We start from the raw sequence: 22,273 nt of genomic DNA on the forward strand, positions 1-22,273 counted from the left end.
ACAGCTTTAATCAATTATGAATAAAAATTACATACACATAAAAGGCTAATTCTGGAGTAATGAAAAGTAATGGTACCTAAATTTTACACATCGTACCAATATTTGGGACCTATAGACCTCTGAATATTGCTGAAATTGACCTGTCAACATGTGTGTTTTTGCTGGTTCACTCCGCAGTACTCAGCCTACACTCGCACCTCTGACTAAAACAGTCATGCTTGCTGTGCATGTAATATGAAAATGTGTAGCTTTCCCATAAAGAGGAGCCGAGCTGTCAGAGGTTTTCAGATGTGTAATCTGCTGTGAATCCTGACAGTGTTTGGTGTCACACATCCAGAATCAAGTAAACAGATGCTGTGAGGCCTCATATTTCACAGAAGAACACAACAATAAAAAAAAAACAACCTGCTGTCGCACATAACTTACCCTCTAATGAGACATCAAACATGAGAGCAACATACAGTGTCTTATACTGTATCTCTTGCCACTATTATATCACGTATAGTATGAATGATCAATCATTGATGAAATGATGTCTAATTTATGCAGATAAAAAGTATTTTTTCAATTGCAATTCACCGTTTTCCATGTCCACTGACAAGCACCTGAATAGGTATGTCTGTTTATCACCTGTGGAGGGCAGCATCAGGCTTAGGATGCATCAAGGCTGCCTGCAGCATTAACAGGAGAGTAAGAATAGGAGAGGGAACAACAACACACCAGCCTGTGCTGTGTGGCTGAAAACCTCACTACACATCCCACAGTTTGGCTGCTTTTTTAGCTCTGAATCTTCAGAGTTGAAACTGCTTTGCTTTTACGCTCACTCAGAACAGACTGAGCTGTAACAGTTGGATCTAGACGATCGAGAAGAGTCGCAGAAAAGGTAAATGAATGTTTTGGAGCACCATTTTGTGAGAAAGTGTGAACATGAAGGAAGTGGGTCATAGGCACACTGAAGTATCATGAACTGATCACCTGATCTGTGTTGTGTACAACTTCACTGGGCTGAACAATTTGATTTAATAGTGATTTGTTTTCTGGACGATTCAGGTCTGTATTTCAGTTGTGGTAAACTAAAAGTATTCCCTCTTGAGATCCCATCGAAATATGAACTATATTCTAAAGCAAAACACTGGCATTTCAACTCTGCATCCGATATTTATGGTATATACAGCATATTTACATACAGTATATGTACATTGTAATGTTTAACTGTGCACCCCTCTGTATGTAGTAATTACTGTAACCATGACATATGTGCCATTTTTTTATCATGTCAGTGTTTAGAAATGTTGAAATCTCAGTCAATTTAAACCAGCCTAAACATTTTAACATTAGGCATATTTAAATTCCATATTTTATCCCAGTAACAAGTGTAAAAATATAATAAAAAGACTGATTATATATGTATATTTAATAAATAATACAATAATATACACTACTGTGCAAAGGTCTTAGGGTACCAATAGACGTGTTGTTTTAATGACCATGTATGCAGTTTTAAAATAACACATTTTTTTTCTTCTACAGGGTAAAGTGTCAAGTATTTACTGTGACCTATGACGTTTGCGTAGCGCCATATATAATGTTATAATAAAGACTATAAATTAAAAAAAGATGAAATAAAAAATAGTCTAATCACATGACTGATATTATATCTGAGTCCTGTGTTCTGGTCAACAAATATGCATATTTTGATTAAACAGATAATCAGCACTATTCAAAGCTATTTGAGAAAAAGTGGGATGAACCTGCAACTTACTGTTGATAAATTGAGGTTCTAGGAAATCAACAGTGCCGTGATTTAAATGACTCCAAACCTAGTTTGGCAGTTTATTCTTCATAATATGCTGACATATAGACTGATATGGATATATTTGCTGTAAGCTTATTTTAGTCCATTTGTCATTCTAGCTCTAGTATGATCACATCACCAACTTAATGTGTGACCCCACAAAACCCCACAAAACTCTGAGAAACTGTGAGAAAGCAGTAGAAATACCACTCGCTTTCTCCCATGCTGGGTTAGAGTAAGGAATAACCATAAATCACGCTCATAATTCACATAAGGTTTCATGGGGGAGCGTAAAGTAAAAATAACTGAGGAACAGCTAAATGGAACTGAGCAGGCATTAATGTTGTCACACTTGCATGTGCTTTCCTGCTTGGACATTGGACAATAGTTAAAGACCTATAGCTGAGAGAAGGTCAACTTAGTACTGAGCTGTTTCCTATAGTGATGCATTCACTGCTTGAGTTGAGTTGTCGGCCCCCTGGTCTTAAAGTGAGCTAGACGGGTTGCACACATTGTTTGCAAGGCAAGAAATTTGAAATCTATTTGAAGTTTTTTCCATTACATTTCCAGCAAGATACATAGAAGTAGCTATAAACTTCCACAGACAAACTTCTGGTGCAAATGGTAGAAAACACATCAGGTTGATGTTTCACAAAATAGAAACAAGCCTAATTTGAGATTGTAGATCTCTATTTAAATCACAAGGTCAGATCACTTACCGCCGGGCAGGATTCTTTAATTAAGAAAACAAATCCACCAGTGATTGAAGCAACTATAGTCTAGTATCCATGCTAAGTGCCCTCTCAAACATACATCTACTTCAACAGAGTAGCTTATTAGAAAGGAGACATGGTACTGCTGTCTATTACTATTTTCATCAAAGGACTTCAGTCTATTTATATTTACTGGGGCCTTAATGTTTTTATATCATATTAATGGTGGAAAATATTTTATTTTAATTGTAGCACCTTTTAGTGGAAAATATGGCTTCAAAGCCCTTCATCAAGATGCATACATTTAAATAGAGCTGCAACTAACGATTATTTTCATAATCGAGTAATCTGTCGATTATTTTCTCAATTAATCGTTTGGTCCATAAAATATCAGAAAACCTTAAAAAATGTTGATCGGTGTTTGTCAAACCTGGAAATGATGAGGTTCTCAAATGTCTTGTTTTGTCCACAAACCAAAAATGATTGACTTTTAATGATTTCTTTGTTATCCAGAGCAAAGAAATGAAGAAAATATTCACATTTAAGAAGCTGAAACAATCGGAAATCTTGTTTTGATCATGACCAAAGCTTCAAACCGATTAATCGATTATCAAAATAGTTGTCGATTAATTTAGTAATCGATTAATAATCGATTCACCGACTAATCGTTTCAGCTCTACGTTTAAATGATCAGATTGAGATCTGCTTGACCACATTAAATGACTTGCAAGAATTATAGGATGGTTGGATACAAATTCATTCTGTACATGGTGTAAATGTTATCAGTAAAATCATATCTAGATACATGTATTTAAGTTTATTACACACTGGAAGGAGCCAGATTATGTTACTACTTGTCTACTTTACAAGATTTAATTCAGAAGGTTACTTGGCAAAACACATTTTGGTGCAGCAATACCTTGGTCTACCCCCAAATTTGGAATTTGCTTTTAACAGTTTATTGAGTTTACAACAACTTGAGAATGTTGAGCATCGAGGCTGTGTTACTTGTTGCTTTCTTGTCATTGTTTTGTTGTTTATGTTGTGATGTGCAATTGTTAAGCATTCAGGCTTTATTGTGCGTTATGCCCTGTCTAAGTTTTAAATAACTACAATGCAGTTCTTTCCATCCAATAAATACATAGGTCAGTTTATAGTATTAATTCAATGCAACAAGCAAATCTACTGTATTTTATTCAACCAAGTTTGATGAATGAAATATGGGGCATTTCAAAGCCTTTTAGCAGAACAGGATGAAGAGCATTGTTTGAGTGTAATATAGGTATGAGAATTTCACCATTCATGCAGTGTCCTTGACTCATGGCTGTCACTTTAGTTTATAGGTCAATAGAAGTCACTGTCGGCAGAACAATGCTGGGAAATGGCAGGCTTTGCTTTTTTGCTTTTTTCTTTTTTCTTTTTTTACAAAATAACCAAGATGAAGCAGCTTAAAAGTCAGGATAGAATGAGGCCCAAGATGGATCCCTGAGAAATGCCACCCTCCAAAACAACTGTGGCTTTTTGAATTTTACAAAGCTAGTAGGACATGGGACATGTGATCCAAATGATACCAGTTAACCCTTATTTGTCAAGAAGTGTCTTTCTGTGAAAATCATTTCATAAATCAGAATGTAGCAGGACTTACTGTATTTGTGAATTTTGTAATAGTGTTAACGAAATGGATGTTTGGGAGGACATTTTTATATAATATTCAATTAATGTTTCCATAAGCATAAAATCACATTGATTTAAAGCGAGGTGGACCTCTTCCACAAAGTATTACCTGTTATGTTACCTAAAGGTTCTTCACTTTAAAGGGCGATGTGATTGGAGGTGGTGAGAGGGGGGTTATTCAATTTGTTGCAATACCTTATCACATTAAAATGGTTTCTATTATTAATTTGATGTTGAGGATGGAAGATAATGTATTAGCTCTGTATAGTTTTACAAAAGGTCTTATATCTTAGTCTTTGTGTTGTACAAACCTTAAATAAAAAATATTATATTATATAAATAATAAAAATACAAACTTATGGAACCTTAGTGTCCAAAGCTCTCTATGACCTTTTTATGTGGTATCTATCTCCTCTTTATATGTCAATTCATGACATAAGCCCAGTTGGATTCTAGAGGTGGATGCATAATGTATATTATTCTTTTAACAGGCGCTTCCTGTCACAGCTGCCCTGCTGGCTGGAGACTGACCGAGGCAGAAAAATACATTTCCAACTGGTAAGTGATCTCGTCTTTTTTTCCTGTCATACCAGTGATTTGTTGAAAAATGTGTTCCAGTTGCCTTGATCATTTTTGTCATCTTAAAGTACTAAATGCTGTTAATATGGGTTTGATTTTTCCCACCAAAAACATTTTATTCGTCGAGTAAGAAAATAACATGTGAAATCTGTTGAATCTTGGATGAAATCTACTGTATTATTTTGTGTTTGTGTTGGAGAGAAAGAGGGAGAGCGAGGAGTGAGAAGGGCAGGAGGGATCCGCATTCGCCCAAGACACTTGAATGAATTTGAAGAATAGGTTTTTACATGCGGAGCAGTTACAATACTGAGCCCCGACGCGCAGACAGTACCAGCCTCTATTCAAATAAAGCACACCTGCTTCATTGGACAGATTTAAACTCTTGTTTCAAGAAGAGTGTCCAAACAAAACCGAGTCCAGCCATGTCAGTTTCTCTGCCAGTAGGAATCTATCTGAATCCGAAAATAACGTTGAAGAACTTGGCGTACGTGATACGTTAGTGACGTTTCCTCTTTTTTTCGTCTACTTCAGTCCTATTTTAGTCTTTGCCATGCAGACAGTGTTTCTAATGTAGAACATTTACTTCTTTAAAATTAATTGGGTCAATCAGCTGATTTAGCAAATCACCAACAAACAGAAAACACAACATTTTTTGAAAGGAAAGAATAAGGACCAAGTCATTTATAATGCTTTCCCCAACCTAGACCCATTTAATACAATGACTCTATAGGGGTGAAGGGACCCATTGTGTGCATGTTCCAGCCGTCAGTGTTAGATTGATTGTGACTTTCTGCAGTGGTGTAAATGTTCGACAGTATTAAATGCTTCAAGTGGCTGTCCGGCTACGGGTATGTGATCTCATGAGGGAAAGCTGGCCCCCACGAATTTAAGTATGAACACTGACACAACTGAAGCTCCCCTGCCTCCCCTACACACACACACACACACACACACACTGTCTGACCTGGGGGTCAAGGTGCAGTGACTATGAAGGTTGTCTAACTGGGCCTCTCGAAACTCTTGCCTTGCATTCCAGTGTCCAAAGGAGAGGGGGGGGTTCTTGCAGCCAGGCTTATTACCAGAGAGTGAGACGGAGCGAAAGAGTGATAGAGAGTGAGAGAAAAGAAAGAGAGGGAGGGGGAAGTGGGGGCAGAAAGAAGCTGGAAGGTATTATGCACCATTTCCTTGCCTTGCTAGAGGCTCTCACTTGTTCCCTCCCATTCAGCCGGCAGAGCCGCTCCGACAAAGTAAAGGAAACACTGAAAACTTGAACCTGCTTACCTCCAGCTGCCTAGGCCCTCTGGTCCCCGTGCATGTTTTTCTCTCTCTCTCTCCCGCTCTCCCTCCCTCTCTCTCTCTAGCTCCCTCCCTCCCTCCCTCACCCTCTCCTGTTCGTCTCCCTTTCTTTCTCTGGGCAGTGTGTAAGAGGATCACTTTGTTTCCGTTGCCTTTTTTCGCGGTGCTGTAGACACGCATTGAGGGGAGGAGTGGATTTGAGGAGAAACTGACGGGGTTGCACAGCTGCAACAGTCCCCTCCATCTCCTCACCAGGACTAATGCCCCCCCTCCTTCTCTCCCTCTCTCTCTCTCTCTTTCTCTCTGTGTGTCGCACTCTTTGCTTCTGCCGATCGAAGGGGTGGGGGTGCCATATGGGAGCTTAGAAAAATGGAAGTGGATCGGAGATAGACAAGAGAGGAATCTTTCATTCTTGGGTCCGGCTCTCTGGATCTATATGGTAAGTGCTTTTCTCTTTCTCTTTGAGCACTTTTTGGAAGTTCTCTGTTCCCCAGGATTCCCCCACATGCCTGTTTTTTTCCATCTGTGTGTTTAATTCCTATTAGATTTTGATTTATGTGCTCCAAACTTTTACTACTTTAGATTTTTTTTTTACTGTCGGATTTGTGCATTTTCTTCTTCTTGTACTGCTACTTCCAGGGTTCATTGTTTATTGTTACAGTTTCGTCGCCGGTTGTAGTGATAAGAAGGGCTTTGTGCTGTGGAATTGTGTGCGTTTTGTGGGTCAAGGTAGTTCGAGGAGTGGAGGCCGACTGGGGGAAGGGAATTTGGAGGGGTCAAAGAGAATGGCACTTGGCTCACGCAGCACAATGGCTCGGAAAACTTTTTCAGTATGACACTGTCAGTGCAGAACTTGTGTCTGTTTCAAAGCCTGGAAACCCCCCCCCCCCCCCGGTCATCATTTATACGGCTAATAAAACTCATCACTTTTTTATGAACTTGGAATTTTGAAGTATGGGTGCACCAAAGTTTCCATTTTAACCATCACCCCTCAGCTTCACTATGCTCATTATTGACCATATATCACCAAAAACACAAAATAGCAAGGGAGAGCTTTTCGATGATGAAATGGACACACGTGTAGGCTCACATTGCATCTTGTTGACTGAGCCTTGATCCAGATTTCATCAGCCCGGGTTACTTTACATCATGGAATCAGATGTTGTGGATCATGCTGGTAAAAGGACGCCTGTTGCAGATTATTAGCTTTTGGCTCGTCGCCACAGAATACTTCCGACAGTTCACCGTAGATGCTGCTGCTCGTGCAAACTACTGTGTTACTGCAAGGTCACTGAATAACTTCGTTCTATGATAAATGTACGCAATCTATTCATTTTCATCCCAACTGGATAATTGATTCAAAATTTGTCCTTGACTACTTTGTCAAAGAAGATTACAACTGACCGTATATGAACTGGACAAAAGAAAACATTGTTTTAGTAAGCAGGCAACCTTGTTAAATAAAAAAAACTGTGACAAGGAACAATATTATTTAAATATATATTAAACATGTTTTTTCTATTATTTAATATTTTCAGAGGGACAAACATGTTACAAACCAGATTTCTTTTTTTTTCACCCACTTTGAACTTGTGAAGGTGTGAGAAATGAGCTGAGTTAAGTAAGTGAAGTCCTTTAAGGAAACGATTGAACTTCACAGCTGTGATTTATGGGTCTCACCTTGATGGTTCATTGGCAGTTTAGGGTCCTGACCTCACACCGTCGTTTCTGCGAGGAAAACCAGAACCCGTCGCTCTGACTTAGTTACCCTGTGCCTCCCTCGCTCCCTCTGTTCATTACACTTCTCAGTAACATGGGAATGAAGCGTCTCGACTGGCATTATTGGACTTCTTTCCTCGCCTGCGTAGGTGTGTTTTTGGTGTCTGTTCAGCATAATGGCTGTTGAACTGATTCTGTGGAGAGGCTTGGCTCAATTTCAGTCACTACTACAGCTCTTTTATTAATGTACACAAGCCGCGTCTACTGTAGAATCTAGTTCTCTATTTTGGGAATGTGGGTCACAGTCTAATGAAGCAGCCGAACTGCGCACACCTTAATGAGGACTCGTAAAAAAGTTACTGTCAAAAAGTTGTACTGTGGGTACGAGTGGCTTCCATTTGTGCTGCCATAGAAATAAGAATGTCTGCTCAGCAATGGGAGCGAAGAGGCTGAAATCCTCTGTGACTCAACATCCCTTTCACAGCTTTTCTCTTATAGATTCAGCAACTTTTCAAACGTTTGAATCATAATAGAATTTGTTTTCAGTCATTTTGATCACCAGATGTTTCCAATGATTTTTTTAACGGGCATGAAATGTGTTAAGATCAAGAACACGGCAATTAAATCCCAGCCTTTTTGAATTCCCAAAGTGATTTATTTTTCATTTTGATTTGAAAAATGTATTAATTGTTTAGTCTAGAGTCTGGATTATTTAAATCTGTGTATTTTGTATTTCTATTATTACTGCTGATGTGTCGTGTGCCTACAGATGATTGAAGGTGTTTGTTGTCTTTTGTGGTAGGTGGAGACATGTTGTCGGATAACCTGCCTGACCTCCACCGTCAATTTTAGCCCACTTATTGTTACCAGGCAATGAACACTCACTTAGTAGAAGTGGTTTATTAGTTGTTAGCCTGATGCTGCAGTGTGACTGACGGAGGTGCCAGTTAGGATGAAAACGGATGAACGCAAAGCACAAGTGCCAGGAAACAGAAGGAGCTTTTCCCTTCTGTCACTTTACCATGAGACAAGTTGGATGATTCACCTGTTGGCAATCCCCCGTTTGGAGACTAAGGAATAGTACCACAGCATAATTTATGTCCTATTTACGACAATTTTAATAGATGTAGTTTTTACCACCCCCTACCCAACACTGGAAATAGGTATAAAGTGGTTTAATTTTCCACACCTGTTTTCCATCTCAAAAAGCAAAAAACACCTGCTTTGTTGTTTTCACTGTTGCCTCTCATGTGAATAATCCACCGAGCAAAAGAAGCAGTCTCTATATACAGTGCTTGCACAGGTCATTGAAAAGATCAATGGGTCATCCGTCTCTGTAAATTGAGTTCTGTTTACTTCAATGATGACCACACTGCAGGTTAGATAATCTGAGTATTGCCTTACGCAGGTTATGATCAAATTACCAGAGTGCATGTAAATGCAATGAGTAACAGCCCTGTTTGCATCCCCTCTTCTGTTTACAACACTCTCTTTGCCACATGTAAGTGGAACCTTTTGTAGAACAGCTCTCGTATACCATGTTCACATCCATGTAATGATATCATTATTTGGTGCTTTTACCCTTTTTTTCTTTTTTTTTCTTTCAACAATGAAAACTGAAGATTTGTCTAATTGCAGCCATTATCTCCCTCCATCTTTGTGATTCGTAAGCTTATAGTTTCCACATCTGTGAGTATGCAAGGTTATTCTAATGGCCATATGAGATAAATTTCATCATCAGAACTAATGTGCATCTATGGTGTAGCTGATAATGTCCTTGAGGGATTTTAAAGGGGCAACAGAAATATTTTGTGTCCACTGTAAAAGACTTCTTTAACGTTTTTCCCCCCTGCATAAATAACATATTAGATACTGGATGTATGCTATTTTCAGCAATGTTTTGGATACATTTGTTCCTTTTGTGCCATACATCTTTCATTATTTTGTTTTCTGCTAAAACCTCGCCCTGTTGACTAAGGCAATAACCGTGCAAGCAAGCCTTAAAAGGGATCAATTCAGACATGGATGGTGTCATTTTTCTATCAGTGAACACTCTGCTGTACTTTTGTCCCTCTCATTTCGACTCTCCATACTGGTTGTGGTGGTTAGTGGTGAAAGGTTGCATGATATTCTGGTTTGTCACACTTTGTCATCACTTTTCAAACTACTTCCATGCAGCTTTTTGAGGTACGAGTTCCTTGTTTTGTTAGCTGGATGGTGTCCTGCTTCCTGTGAGGAATTTTAAAGGAATATTGCATTTTGCTGACTAATGTGGGCATACTAAATGACTGAGTCCATGTTGCTCTGGAAACAATTATGTGTGGTGTTGTCAGAGTAACTGCTGCAGAAATGCAGCTGTTTGCTGTGTTCAGATGTTCATATCCCTGAAAAGCCCATAAAACAGCTGCCTGATTGACTGCATCTTGTCTCAGCACCTCTGTCTGTCTCTTTTGGTGCATGAGTGGCACACTCATTACTTCCTTAGAAAGACCTCTTCAGTGCGTTGATCAAGATTGGATGGTTGCTCCTTCATTATGCTGACAGCATCCTGCACTGTGCTGAGTGCGCAGTTCACATGCAGGAGGTCCAGCTCTAACTTGGATGGTTCGGCTCAGAGTAAATGGCCAACTTCAAAGGGTTTTTCCAGCAGTGGGAATGTATTTATTCAGCATTCACTCCGGCGTCAAATGAATGAGGTTTTTGTTGGCCGATCAGGATAAGTGGCAACTGTTTGTAGCGAGCCTTACTCTATATAACTTGCACTAGCACTATATGGATTTACATACTGTAGATATTTAATGAATGCATATTTTAGTGTTCAACCATCAAAGAAGTACAGACACAAGTTTGATAATAGGTTAGTTCACCCTTTCGCCAGCACAGAACTCTCCATTTGTCCAACACACACACTCAATCTGTGCTCCTGTTTTGTTTTATGTGCCACGCTGAAAAGCCATTCAGATTCTTTCCCGTTGACTCGTTAACACATTGACAGGCTTCTGTGGCCGAAGCATTCCAGCCCCAGTGCTGTCGCTCGCTCCACAAGCACAGAATCCTCTTTGTAGAACGAGAGGATTCTGCACGGATGCCACATAATACGCACCCTCTGAATGAATTGCCCATGGCCTCGCACTTGAAATGACACACTTACAAACACTGAGCTGTCAGATGTCAACAGATATTCCTAAAAATAAACAAAGGCTTAATATTTCTCTCATCATCCAGCAGTTGGATTAAGATCAGTCTCAGATACAAGATTGTCGGGCTTCGGATGAACTTCTTGGGATGATCTTGTCTTTGTTTATATATTCTGCATCTATTTAGTTTGTAGAATATATTTATTTACCTTTTTCAAACTTGGGACAAGAAAAAGGGGGAAAAAACTTTTTAACAAAAAAGTGAATTTCCCCCTTGATCGTGTAAGTTAGTGTAAGACAACTAGGTATGTTTTTACACCCAAAGTCACTGTAGGTGCATCTGTGTTCTTCCAAATGATTGCAACACCATATTAATCTTGAGGTGTACCAAGAGTTAATATATTTTTACTTAAACTCAGACGCAGACTGGCAGCTCAACACAAATAATATTAAATCTATTTTGTACAACCTTTTCCCAGAATCTTTCCCAGAATTTTAGAAGTACCTTCTCCTAAGCCACATTTAATCAGGATAATTATATGAAAGTGATGCAATGAAGATGTTCATCTGAATCAGGTGTGTTGGAGCAGGGCAACATCTAAAACCCTGAGGACCAGGGTTGGCGAAACACTGGTTTAGTTGATGCTAAAAAGTAGCTCCTGATTTGAAAGTACTTGAAGACGTGAGGTATACTGTAGATTCTTAAAACTACAGCACTGTCTTTATATTTATATTTGTGGTTTTAACAATGCTATAATGATGAATGAGAATTATACTGAGAATACACTAACTATTTGAATATTAGTGTGACTTACCCTTACACTTGAACATTAGCACGCTGCTCTCTTAAAACTGGAGTGTTTTTGGTTAAACCTGTGTTTGTCCTATTATTTCATGTCGACAAATGTCTATTACAACACGCTTGAGCATGAAACTTATTGACAGTTTGCTAATATATATATATAAGACCACACATTCCAATCTAAATGCCAATGATTGCGGAATATGACAGACATAAAACCAACAAAGTTGGTGGTGTCCTGAGGCTTTTACACATTATTGCATACATTAGGCCATTTTAATTATACAAGTCCATGACCTTGTTAATGCCTTTCTCTGTGCAGAATTTAAAACAAAAGTCAATTTCCCCCAAATAGATGTAAAACATGAGATGGCCAAGTCTATATTTAAATGCATTTGGTTTTTTTGCCATATTTCTGTAGTATTTTTGTGACAAATGGGTTATGTGTACCTTTTTTTTAACAAGTACTTTTTTTCTTCTTTTTAAGCAAATCACAGATGGTAATGGGAATGTAGAAGCATTTTCTCTTTGTTCCCAGGGTATTTGTGGGTTATCTGAGAATCAATAAATAGCTGCTGTTATCTGGGTGACCCAATAGTACCAAAGAAAATGTGGCACTTGTAGTCCTCCTTTTTCATATGCTAAGTAAAATAACCCAAGTAGAAGTCTTTATTTTCTCAAATTAGTATTTTTATATATAAGGCGATCGGAGTCTAGAGAGATTATCTTAACATAAATCTAGATCTTAAAGGTTTTCTTGGAATTTCGAATGTAAGACCCGAGGATGATGAGGAGGGTATGTCTGTGTGACATGATTGTGTGGGTCATTAGTATGACTTTATTTTTCTTTTGATAAGACCACATGGGTGCAGGTTGTCATTCAACACTATGATGATGATGACAGATACACAGCACAAGTCCAACTCTTCAGTTTGTGAATTATTGATGACTAAACCTAAACAGTGGTGCATTGTTCGCTGTGAGGAATACCCATTTCAAAATTTCAACTGTATGTACTAGCACATAAATAAGAGAGGACGTGGGTCTTTGAACGATTCAAGGCCATATTTAAAGATAATGATTGTAAAGACGGCTAATTTACAGCTTGCACTCATGTCCCCACACACAAACACTCACACACACACACAAATAGCATTGAGTTCTACCACAAATGGCCCCTAGTGGGCCGGTTATAAAGTGGATGATGTCACGTCTGTGATGGAGACTGTGTGCCCCTGTACTAATGATCTATTTCTTATCCAGCTGCTCTCAGTGACATAAAATGGCGAGAAAGACGAATGGAAAGAGCAAAAAAGACAAAGACATGAAAGCACACAAACATTTTTTTTTTCTCCGTCCAATATCTAGCTAGATTTAGCTTCAAAACTGCGTCCGAATTTGGGTTAATTCAAACGCTTATGGCGCGTTTCCACCAGCTCTACCCGCCTCGCCTTGCCACGCCACGGTGTAAGTAGTATTTCCACTGGAAATACGCCATTAATTTCAGTATGTGACCATTTCTTCCGTCATCTCATTTTGTGTTTCATTTGTTTTTCGAGAATGTCAATTTTGGACAGACGCCAGTTTCTCAGGTCAAGAGATCAAAAGCAATTTGTCTGCTCGTCTTTGAGCTGACAGCACCACGATCGTCCTCCTTGTCTGCGAGCAATGACGGTGCAGGATGTCTTTGTGGAATCAGTTATATGCATATGTGTGTGTGTGTCGGACACACGTGGCGCTCGGCGCCATTATAAACATCACGGCTTCTCTAACCACCTCTGCCTCACGGTGGTCACAAAGATGTGGGGGGCGGGGGGGACTCCATAGTGAGCTCAGTGGCACACTGGGAAATGGCTTCCATACATTTAGTATTTCCTCTTTGAGGGCCAGTCCAGTGTGTGCAGCGAGGTTGTCGCATCAAAGCTTTGCAGGAGGAGGGGTGGAGGCCCTGGATAATGCAGACACAATGGGCTAAGGCAAACATTAAGAGTGAGACAAAGGACACTCCACTCAGGTCACAGGGGGGCATCTCTTCCCATTATCTGGGGGAAGTGTCCTTAACTGGGGGACTTTTTAAACCCATCAGCAAATTAGGGGCTGTGCTGACGGGCTGGTGTGCAATGGGTCATGATCAAAGCCTTGAGAGTGCGTCTGTTTGGAGAGGAAGGCTGTAAAGCACAGGACAGCAGTCACAACACGACACAACATGGGGCTGGGTTAGCGCGGAGCATGCGATCATGACCATGTTATCATTGTCGCAGCCAGGCTATTTACACATGGGAAGCGGTGGATAAGCTCTTTCTCATCTACATTAAAAACACCATATGTCAGCGGGTCAGCGGAGGGTTCCGATGCCATATGCGTCCACTTCTGCTTTCAGTTAAGTTACCTAAATACAATCATCGTATCTCGGTGTTCACAATTACAATCGGGGCTTAGTTTTGAAGGGGAATCAGTGTGTGTTTGTCTGCATGGTAACATTCTGCATTATGCATGAATAAACAACTTATGTTTAGGTTCCCTTGGAAAAATCTTTGCTGTTCTTAAATTTGTTTTTCAAACTCTCATTTGAACATGAAATGCCAATTTCATGAAGGTAAAGCAACTATTAAAAGGTTTGCAGTTTAATTTTCTGTTCAACTAGTCAATCAGTCCACTGCTTGTTTTAGCGCTATAAACTGCTGCTGACCTCAGATGTATAGGTGAGCTTTTAATGATTGTATTAGCCAAACAGCTTGTCAAGTTGTACACTAATTTATTGCTTGAAAACAAGCTGCCAATTACATGGTAATTACACCCTCTTAAAGCTACTGCCTAACCACTAGACATTATGAACATTTATGTTGTTGCCTCTTAGTAAACAGGCAATTTACTTTAGGGTTGTTTAGTCATTGGGAAACAGTATAATCAAAAACAATTAGCTCCTTCTTGCATCAAAACACCAATAAAGAGGAAATCTAGGTAGGCAACCGAAACAAATCTCAGTTTTTGGAGTCTTCAAAATGGCTCAAGTGAAGGTCTATATATTCACGTGCGGTTGTCCGACTGTGTGTGCTTTTTTTGTATGAAACCCTATGCGTGTTTGTGTGACTGAAGGGCCATTATGGGACAGGCTTTTAAGGGAGATCTGGGAAGTGGAAACCTAATACTGCCTGACTGCTGCTCTTGTGTACATGAACCCCACAGCTGCTGGAGAAAGAGAGAGGGAGAGTGGGAGAGATGGAGGAATGAGGTAGAGAAAAGGGGAGGAAGAAGGGGGGAGGGGGGCGGAGGAGAGTGTGGTGCGCCCAGTAATTAGTTGTCTGGTTTTGTATTGACCAGTCTGGTGCTTAGACCTCAGGGACTGTTAAATTTGCTATTGAAACTGAAAGGATTATGCACCCAAAAGAAATTAAACGGGAGCAATGAATAGATTGTGGGCCACATGGTGCACTACTGTGTTTCCTTTATCTCCTCCTTCCACCAGGTTTCACTCTTCTTCAGATAAACATGGTTATATATTTCTTTTTCTCTGTAGAGACTGTTGTATTCTTGTTATAGGTAAATTGAAAAAATACACCCCAAGGTCATGATGGTTTTATGTCATGATAATCATACTAGAAATATCTGTATTTATTTGCCCTCACCTGTAGACAAAAGAGACCTAATCATTTCTGCATGTTAGATTTGAAAGAGTGCGATGTTGCGAGGGTGTAATGAAATGGGTTCGAATGTAGACGTGGTGATTGCTGTCTCCTGCCTGGGCCGCCCAGAGGGAAGGCAGATTTGTGTTCTGTTTACCCCTGCTAGTTATTACAGTGAGCACAGTCAGGAGAGAACGTCCTCCGCATGCCTGCAGAGAGACAGCGTTCCCTTTACCACGGTCACAATGTCATCTGTCTCCATGCTGTGTCTCTCCCTTTGTCACCAGTCTTTTAAGGAGTGGTGTAGGAACAGGACAGAAAAGAAACCCGCTTCAGACTCAACCACAAGAATCCTGCCGTAATGACTTGCAGCGTCGAAGCAGGCCAGTGCTTCGGGGAAACTTTAAAAAAGAAAAAAGAAAAAGAAGGTGGCTGCAGTTTGAAGGATCTCTTGCTTCACTGAGTTAACATTAGCCTCCATCTGCGTGGAGCATTTGAACCTGTTGAACTGCAAGCCTCGAGTGTATCGAGTGGATGATAGAGGGGTGATGTCATGTTCTCGCTCACTGTTTGTGTAGCTGGCAGAGGCCAGCATGCTGCTGGACAGGGTCGCACTCTGTGACTCAGTCAAGACCAGAACAGTCCAGTGGGATCACGTCCAACAACAAGGATAAAATCTCCTCTCTTTTTTTTTTTAACCCACAAAACTCCACAGTCCTCTTTCTGCTTTTAGTCCTTGATTCTGTTTGACATGTTGACTTGAAATCTTTTGAAGCAGCATTTTATCTTTTTAATCTGTTTGACTTTCCTGTAACTTTTTTTGGATCTGGACAGTGAGTGAGTGGTCTTTGTAGATTAAAAAAAAAAAATCTGGTAGAGATCCACCTTTGGGATTATTGCTGCGTAAATACAGGAGGGTCGCTGCACAGGTGGCTGATGCTGGCCTGATCGTAATCACGCCAGAGTGAAGAATAAATCACTGCAGTAATATCGTAAAGAGCCATGGGCACTGAAACATACAGAAGTTTTTCACAGTGGATAAAAACCGCCGCGATTGTGCCCAGTGTTAATCAAAGGAGGCCTCACTTTGACTGGTCCTGGCAAATATCACCTGTGTCTTTCAGTGGCTGACAAGGGGAGGCAAAATCTATGCTCTCTGATTGGCCCCTTTTCAAAATAAAAGCCTGCACATAGACATCAGACTGTACCCCATGAGGGAGACCCTCACATTTGCGTACTGCTTGGAACACAGAGTTTGTCCTCAACAGGGGGAAAAAAAAACTTGTCCTGCCAGGGAATTTACATTAATGCAGTTAACTTGCTCACAGGGTGGGTGTAATTAAATTATTGTGTAATGTTGTTGTGAAATATCGGACTGTTGGCCGTCCTCTGTGTCGTAGAGTTAGGGTTAGAGTTTGTTTGTGGTGTCTTGTTTATGATGAGTGCGCTGCAGCCAGCGCTGGCATTAGTCACAGTGATTTGGGCTATTTGTTTTACAAAGCGTATGCAAACAGAATATTTTACAGGCACATTACTTGCAATAAATATGACGCGAAGCACATTTCCTTCAGTGGAAACTGCTCCTCACATGAGAGTGGTTATTTTTTTGTTTTCTAACAGTTGTATTAACATAACTGTTGTATATGTGTGTGTGTGTGTGTGTGGTTGCATCCCACATTTGGAACAACAACAAAAATGTTACAAACCATTTCAGCTTTAGTGTGTTTTTTTTTATTTTTGTTGTGTTTTTTTTTTTTTTTTTAATCAAGACTTCACTGGTGACTGATTATCACTAATGACTACAAAATGGATTTAATAGCTAGAGGGCAAAAAAGAAAACTTCCATAAAAACACAAAAGGTTTATGTTAATTGCAAAAATATCCTATTGGAAATGCTTTAAATAATAACAATAAAAAATGTTCTGTTCTGATAAAAGAGACTCCACATCCCTGTCTGATAAAAGTGCTGCCTTTTCAGTAGAATGCAGCAAATGTGAAAAAGGTGTTGTTGATGTTCACCTTGGACACTGTGGTCTTTGGGCACCTGGTGCTCACCGGCAGTTACGAACCAAGCAGACTGATCTTTTCCCCCCATTTAAGGGTCCTCTGTCTCCCCTCCCCTCCCCTCATCTCTCTCTGTAATAGATGGCCTGACCACTGTAGGTTTGAGCCCACCTTTAAACAGTCGGATGGGACTAGGTTTTTTTTTTTTTTTTCTCCCCCCTTGACCAAATGATGCAGTGGAACAACAGGAGCGTGTGACATTGTCTGTGTGTATCAGGAGGCCCGTGTCTGTCCGAAACACGTGCATATGCATGTGATGGTTCGGTGCTGATCCTGGGCCGGCTTGGTCCTGGGCCTGCCAGGTAGCAGAGGGGGAGGATACAGGGACATCCAGGGTATGCAGATCTGTGTTGTTTGTTCCTGTTTCCTCTTCATGTATTCAAGTTCCTTTCTCCTACACGGTCTCATTCATGCTTCTAAAGGGTGGCTGCTGGATGTATACATCTATGCATCATGTTCATTGTCGTTTAGCTGCTTCCTGCTGTTCTGTCTGTCAGGACGAACCCTTTGTCTAGATAAACCCTTTTAATACGGAGTGACTGGGATGTAGCCTGCACGGCGCTGTTGTCTAAGCACGTGTGTGTGTGTGTGTGTGTGTGTGTCCAGTCATGATAAAGCATCTTGTGTGTATGCAATTGTATTTTGATTCATAAGCTGCTAGGCCGATAGCAACGTTGACCTTGGCTGGGTTTGACTGTGTGGAGGAAAAGATGGAGAGAAAGACAGTCTGCCTTTTTTATTGTTCTTCTTATTATTATTTTTATTATTGTTATCTAAATGTATTTGTGCCAATATTTCTGTTATTTTCCAAGGGGGGGGGGGGGGAGGTAGCATTCTCTTTGCCGTGGCTCCATGGGACAAGGATGTTGCTTGTTTTTTACCCTTTAGCATATTCCACATTCATATGGAAATGGGGGGCAGAGGAGGGACAGAGTCTCACATCAACTTGATCTGGTCATGAATAGCTGCCAGTGTTTGCACTGACCCAGAGCTGACTTAAAGGCACTGCCCCAGCCTGAGACCACGGAGCTGAGAACTGAGACCATTTTCAGCTGCGACACACACACACACACACACACACACACACATATGTCTGTGTGTATGTCCCCACATACATCCAGCATGTATGAAAAACAAAAAGATTCTAAATTATAATTGCACTCACAGTTGAGCACCTGGGAACACAGCACTGTCTCTCCTTCACTTTCTCACTCTCTTGCACACACACACACACACACACACACACACACACACACACACTGGCGTGCTAAATCCTAGTGAGACGCCTGAAATATGCTCCTCGATTTTCCCTCTCTTTATTTTTGTTAACCCTCGGTTTCCTCATTTGCCGTCTCAAACTTTCACCAGGACCACGATGATGGATTGTGTTTTTTTTAATTTATCTTATTTTATTATCGTCTGTTTTTAGTGTGTGTGTGTGTGTGTGTGTGTGTGTTTTTTAAATACATTTAACAATTGAGTTGAATTATCATTAAATCATGTATAAATAAGAATATACAATTTAAATGGAAAATATAGGGAGTAGAGAATATTTTTTAAAAGATGAAACAATTTTAAAACCTGGGATTTCCCACGGAGAGAATGCACAGGCAGGCCTTGGCTGGATTAAGACAATTTGCTCTTGCTAAGCTGCCTGTGAATTAATATTATATTTGCGGAGTCCTGTTTCTAATAAATGTTTAGTGTGTTTCCTTCCTGAACTCCTCTGGCACAATGGGCTTCCCAGACTGGACTGCTGTGGTTGGATCTAGCAGCAGGGATCCATCAAACAAGATTTGTCTCGGTGGATATACTGGTTTTGTCCATGAGGATTAGAGCCCACCACCCATTTTAGGCCCTCGTCTGAGTTACTGTGTCTTTTAATACATCAAGACACCAACCAAAACTATGTCTGCAGAGCGTTAATTAATTTAGTTACATATCTGTTTCAAAGCATTTCACAATTATCTCAGTAAATGTTTTTTTTATTTCAATTAAGGCTGTCTTAAATTAAGAATATGGAAGTAAAATATTTAGAGCTAATTAAAAGCAAATTGGCTATTTTTATTTAATTCAATAACAAAGACTTAAGAGAATAAGGGTTTTTTTAAAAGAAAGAAACAGTTTTTTCTTTATTTCACAAAGCCTGGAGGATAATAACAATTAATTAAATTTGTTTTACATTTATAATAACACTGGAATAAGTTGAATAATATTACAAAACAAAATTCATAGAGAAATGCTTTTGATTTGATTTTCATCTTAAAGCATGTATTTGCTTCTTTTTTTTTACTCTTTTCTTTGTTCTTAAATCTGTGAGCTTGTGTTTTTGCTAAATTCCCATTGTTTTGAAATTCACCTCAAGTGCAGTGCATGACAAGCTTAAGTCTGGTATGTTGTCCCTCAACATACAATCACAAGTGGCCAGTGTGAGTCTATAAAAAGAGCAGTGGATTGCAGGAGGGCCTCAGTGTGTGTGTGTGTGTGCTGTTTTGTCTGTCCATTAGCACCCATTCAAGAGACAATGACTTAGAGAAGCATACTATAGGCTTGTTAACACACACAGGCATTAGTGAATCAGTGTGTGTCTTTGTGATGGAGGGGACACTCCTCTAGTGTTATGATGGGAGTCTTTCACCGACGATGCTCTCCAATCCTAACACCACAAGTGTCCAGCCACTGAATGGGGAGGATTTGTTGCTCTACACCTAATTAAACAGTGCTTTTATGGCGATGGGGGGGGCGTTTGTTCTTTCACCTTCTGAAGCACCTTCGATGGCTTCCAGTTTGACTTTTGGTGACAGTGACGGTGCGTGCCTCACACGCTGCCGCGACAAACGCACAGGGGCTGCCTTCCATACACGATGATCTGTGTTTGTTCAGTGCTGCAATTCATCTCACTAATTAAAAAAAAGAAGAGTAACCTATAGAGGGAATCTTCTTCAAACAATTGTTTGCGTCCAGCAATTTGATTTAGCTTTGATTTTCTTAGAACAAATATAAAAGTGAGTTGTTTTTGTTTCACACCAGAGCCTAAGACATAAACACTATGAGTTAAGATAATATGGTGAAGATGTGCTCAGCATTGTGTATTTTCAACAGGGTCGACTCCAGGGGGGTTTTAGGAGATTATCATGCCCTCTGTGCTTTGTGCAGCCACCCTATATGGGCTTGACCTATGGGGAGGGAGACGCATGCCTTTGTGTCCCCGAGATGGAACAACAAATCAACATGTCCAAGTTAGGACAACTGATCATTTTTTTGTGTGGGTCAGAGAGGTTAGGAGCCTTGTGTTGGGTGGATGTGGGTGTGGCCATGACCTGGTGATGATCTGCTATGGATTATAAATATTTTTATCAGACATTTCTGTACGTTATTTATTTAGTAAAACAATTTGAATCTAATTGTGTTATACCCCTAAAAGGGTTTTCATGCCTTTGACTCAATATGCACATTTGTAGTTTTTTTTTTATTATTTAAATATACAGTATATATATATATATATATATATATATATATATATATATATATGGCTAGAAATGTAATTTTTTTTAATAGCTAATTCATCTAATCGTATCAGTGGAAAGAGCCGAGCTTCGGTCCCTTCCTCTAAGCTCCGCTCACACTGAAGTGAACGCGAGCAGCTCAGATGTGTGACATGTAAGCTGTAGTCTCACGGTTTGCCGGCTGCTCAATCTGCATTCAGGCACCCGGGACAGGATCAGTTCAGAGACGTGTAAGGGTGGGGGGGAGACAAATCATAAATCAGAGAGTAGGAGCTGGAACTTCTCATCCTTTGCAAACTCTCCCTTGTATTTGGTGAGCTGATGACGTGTGTGTGTATGTGTGTGTGTGTGCTGCTGACGCTGGGTCGTGTCTGTGCGGCGGTGAGAGCAGACGCTGTGGAGCTGCACTTGGCATTCGGCTGCCACTGTTTCCATGCAGGGTGATGGTGATGATGGGATGCCGCTTTTACATGCATGTCCCAGGGAACATCTGCCAAAGCTGTTTTTTCGATCGTGTGTGTGTGTGTGTGTGAGGCAGTGAGTGGTGCAATGAAATCAAACGCTGCACCTCGCGATTTTTCATCGGATTTTTACCGAGCTTGTCATTAAGTTACACCCGCAATGTGTTTTTGTTCACATGGACAATGCAGAAAATCTTCAGCAGTGATCATTAAACCCTTATTAAAATAATGATCATAATAAAAAAACACATTGAGGAAATAAACACTATTTGGAATTCATTTCAAAATGATTTGAGCTTGAAATGGAAATATATTAAAAGCAGCTCCCTCTGCTGTGTTTTGTTTCCTGCCTGTACAAAAAGCACATAATTTTTTTAATGCATTTGTGTGTGTGTGTGTGTGTGTGTGTGTGTGTGTGGGGTGGGGGGGTGGAGTATAACATGTCTTGAAAACACTGGCTCGTGCTAGTGTGTAATGTGAGACGAGAAGGTTTGAGCGTGTCTTTTGTGGCATGTTTGTCCAGCCTGTCCCTGTCAGTGTGTTATATGTTGGTTGAGTTGAGACCCCAAGCCGCCCCCCCCCCATATATCCACCATTGTTCCTTTTCAAATCAGCCAGCTCTGTTTCAACTTGCTACTTCTGTTTTTTTTTTTTATCATAATTCAAGTCCGTTTTAATTTGCGTCAGTACTTGTGGGCTTTGTTTTGTGCTCAATCTTCCTTTTGAGTTAATTCTTTAATTGCTTTGATGTTATATTCATGTATTTATATTCATTGTTGTTGAATTTACTATAATTTATTATCCAAATTAACATGTAATTTAAAAAACCAAAACAAAAAACATTGTTTTATTTTCACACAATGACATATTTAGCAACCTGTATTATTAAGATCAGAATTATTAA

The 22,273-nt window shown here is 40.0% G+C and overlaps 1 long non-coding RNA gene across 1 annotated transcript in view; it reads left to right on the forward strand.

Moving 5' to 3' along the window:
* The first annotated feature begins 742 nt into the window (after positions 1 to 742).
* Positions 743 to 22,273, forward strand: part of LOC131458574 (uncharacterized) — a 50,545-nt gene continuing 29,014 nt past the window's right edge. Inside the window, exons 1-3 of the long non-coding RNA XR_009240110.1 lie at positions 743 to 883; positions 4,674 to 4,740; positions 6,396 to 6,496. This is a non-coding gene — a long non-coding RNA (uncharacterized LOC131458574). The remainder of the gene's footprint in view (positions 884 to 4,673; positions 4,741 to 6,395; positions 6,497 to 22,273) is intronic.

This window comes from Solea solea, chromosome 4, assembly GCF_958295425.1.
Source record: "Solea solea chromosome 4, fSolSol10.1, whole genome shotgun sequence".
In the NCBI taxonomy this organism is placed as follows: Eukaryota; Metazoa; Chordata; class Actinopteri; order Pleuronectiformes; family Soleidae; genus Solea; species Solea solea.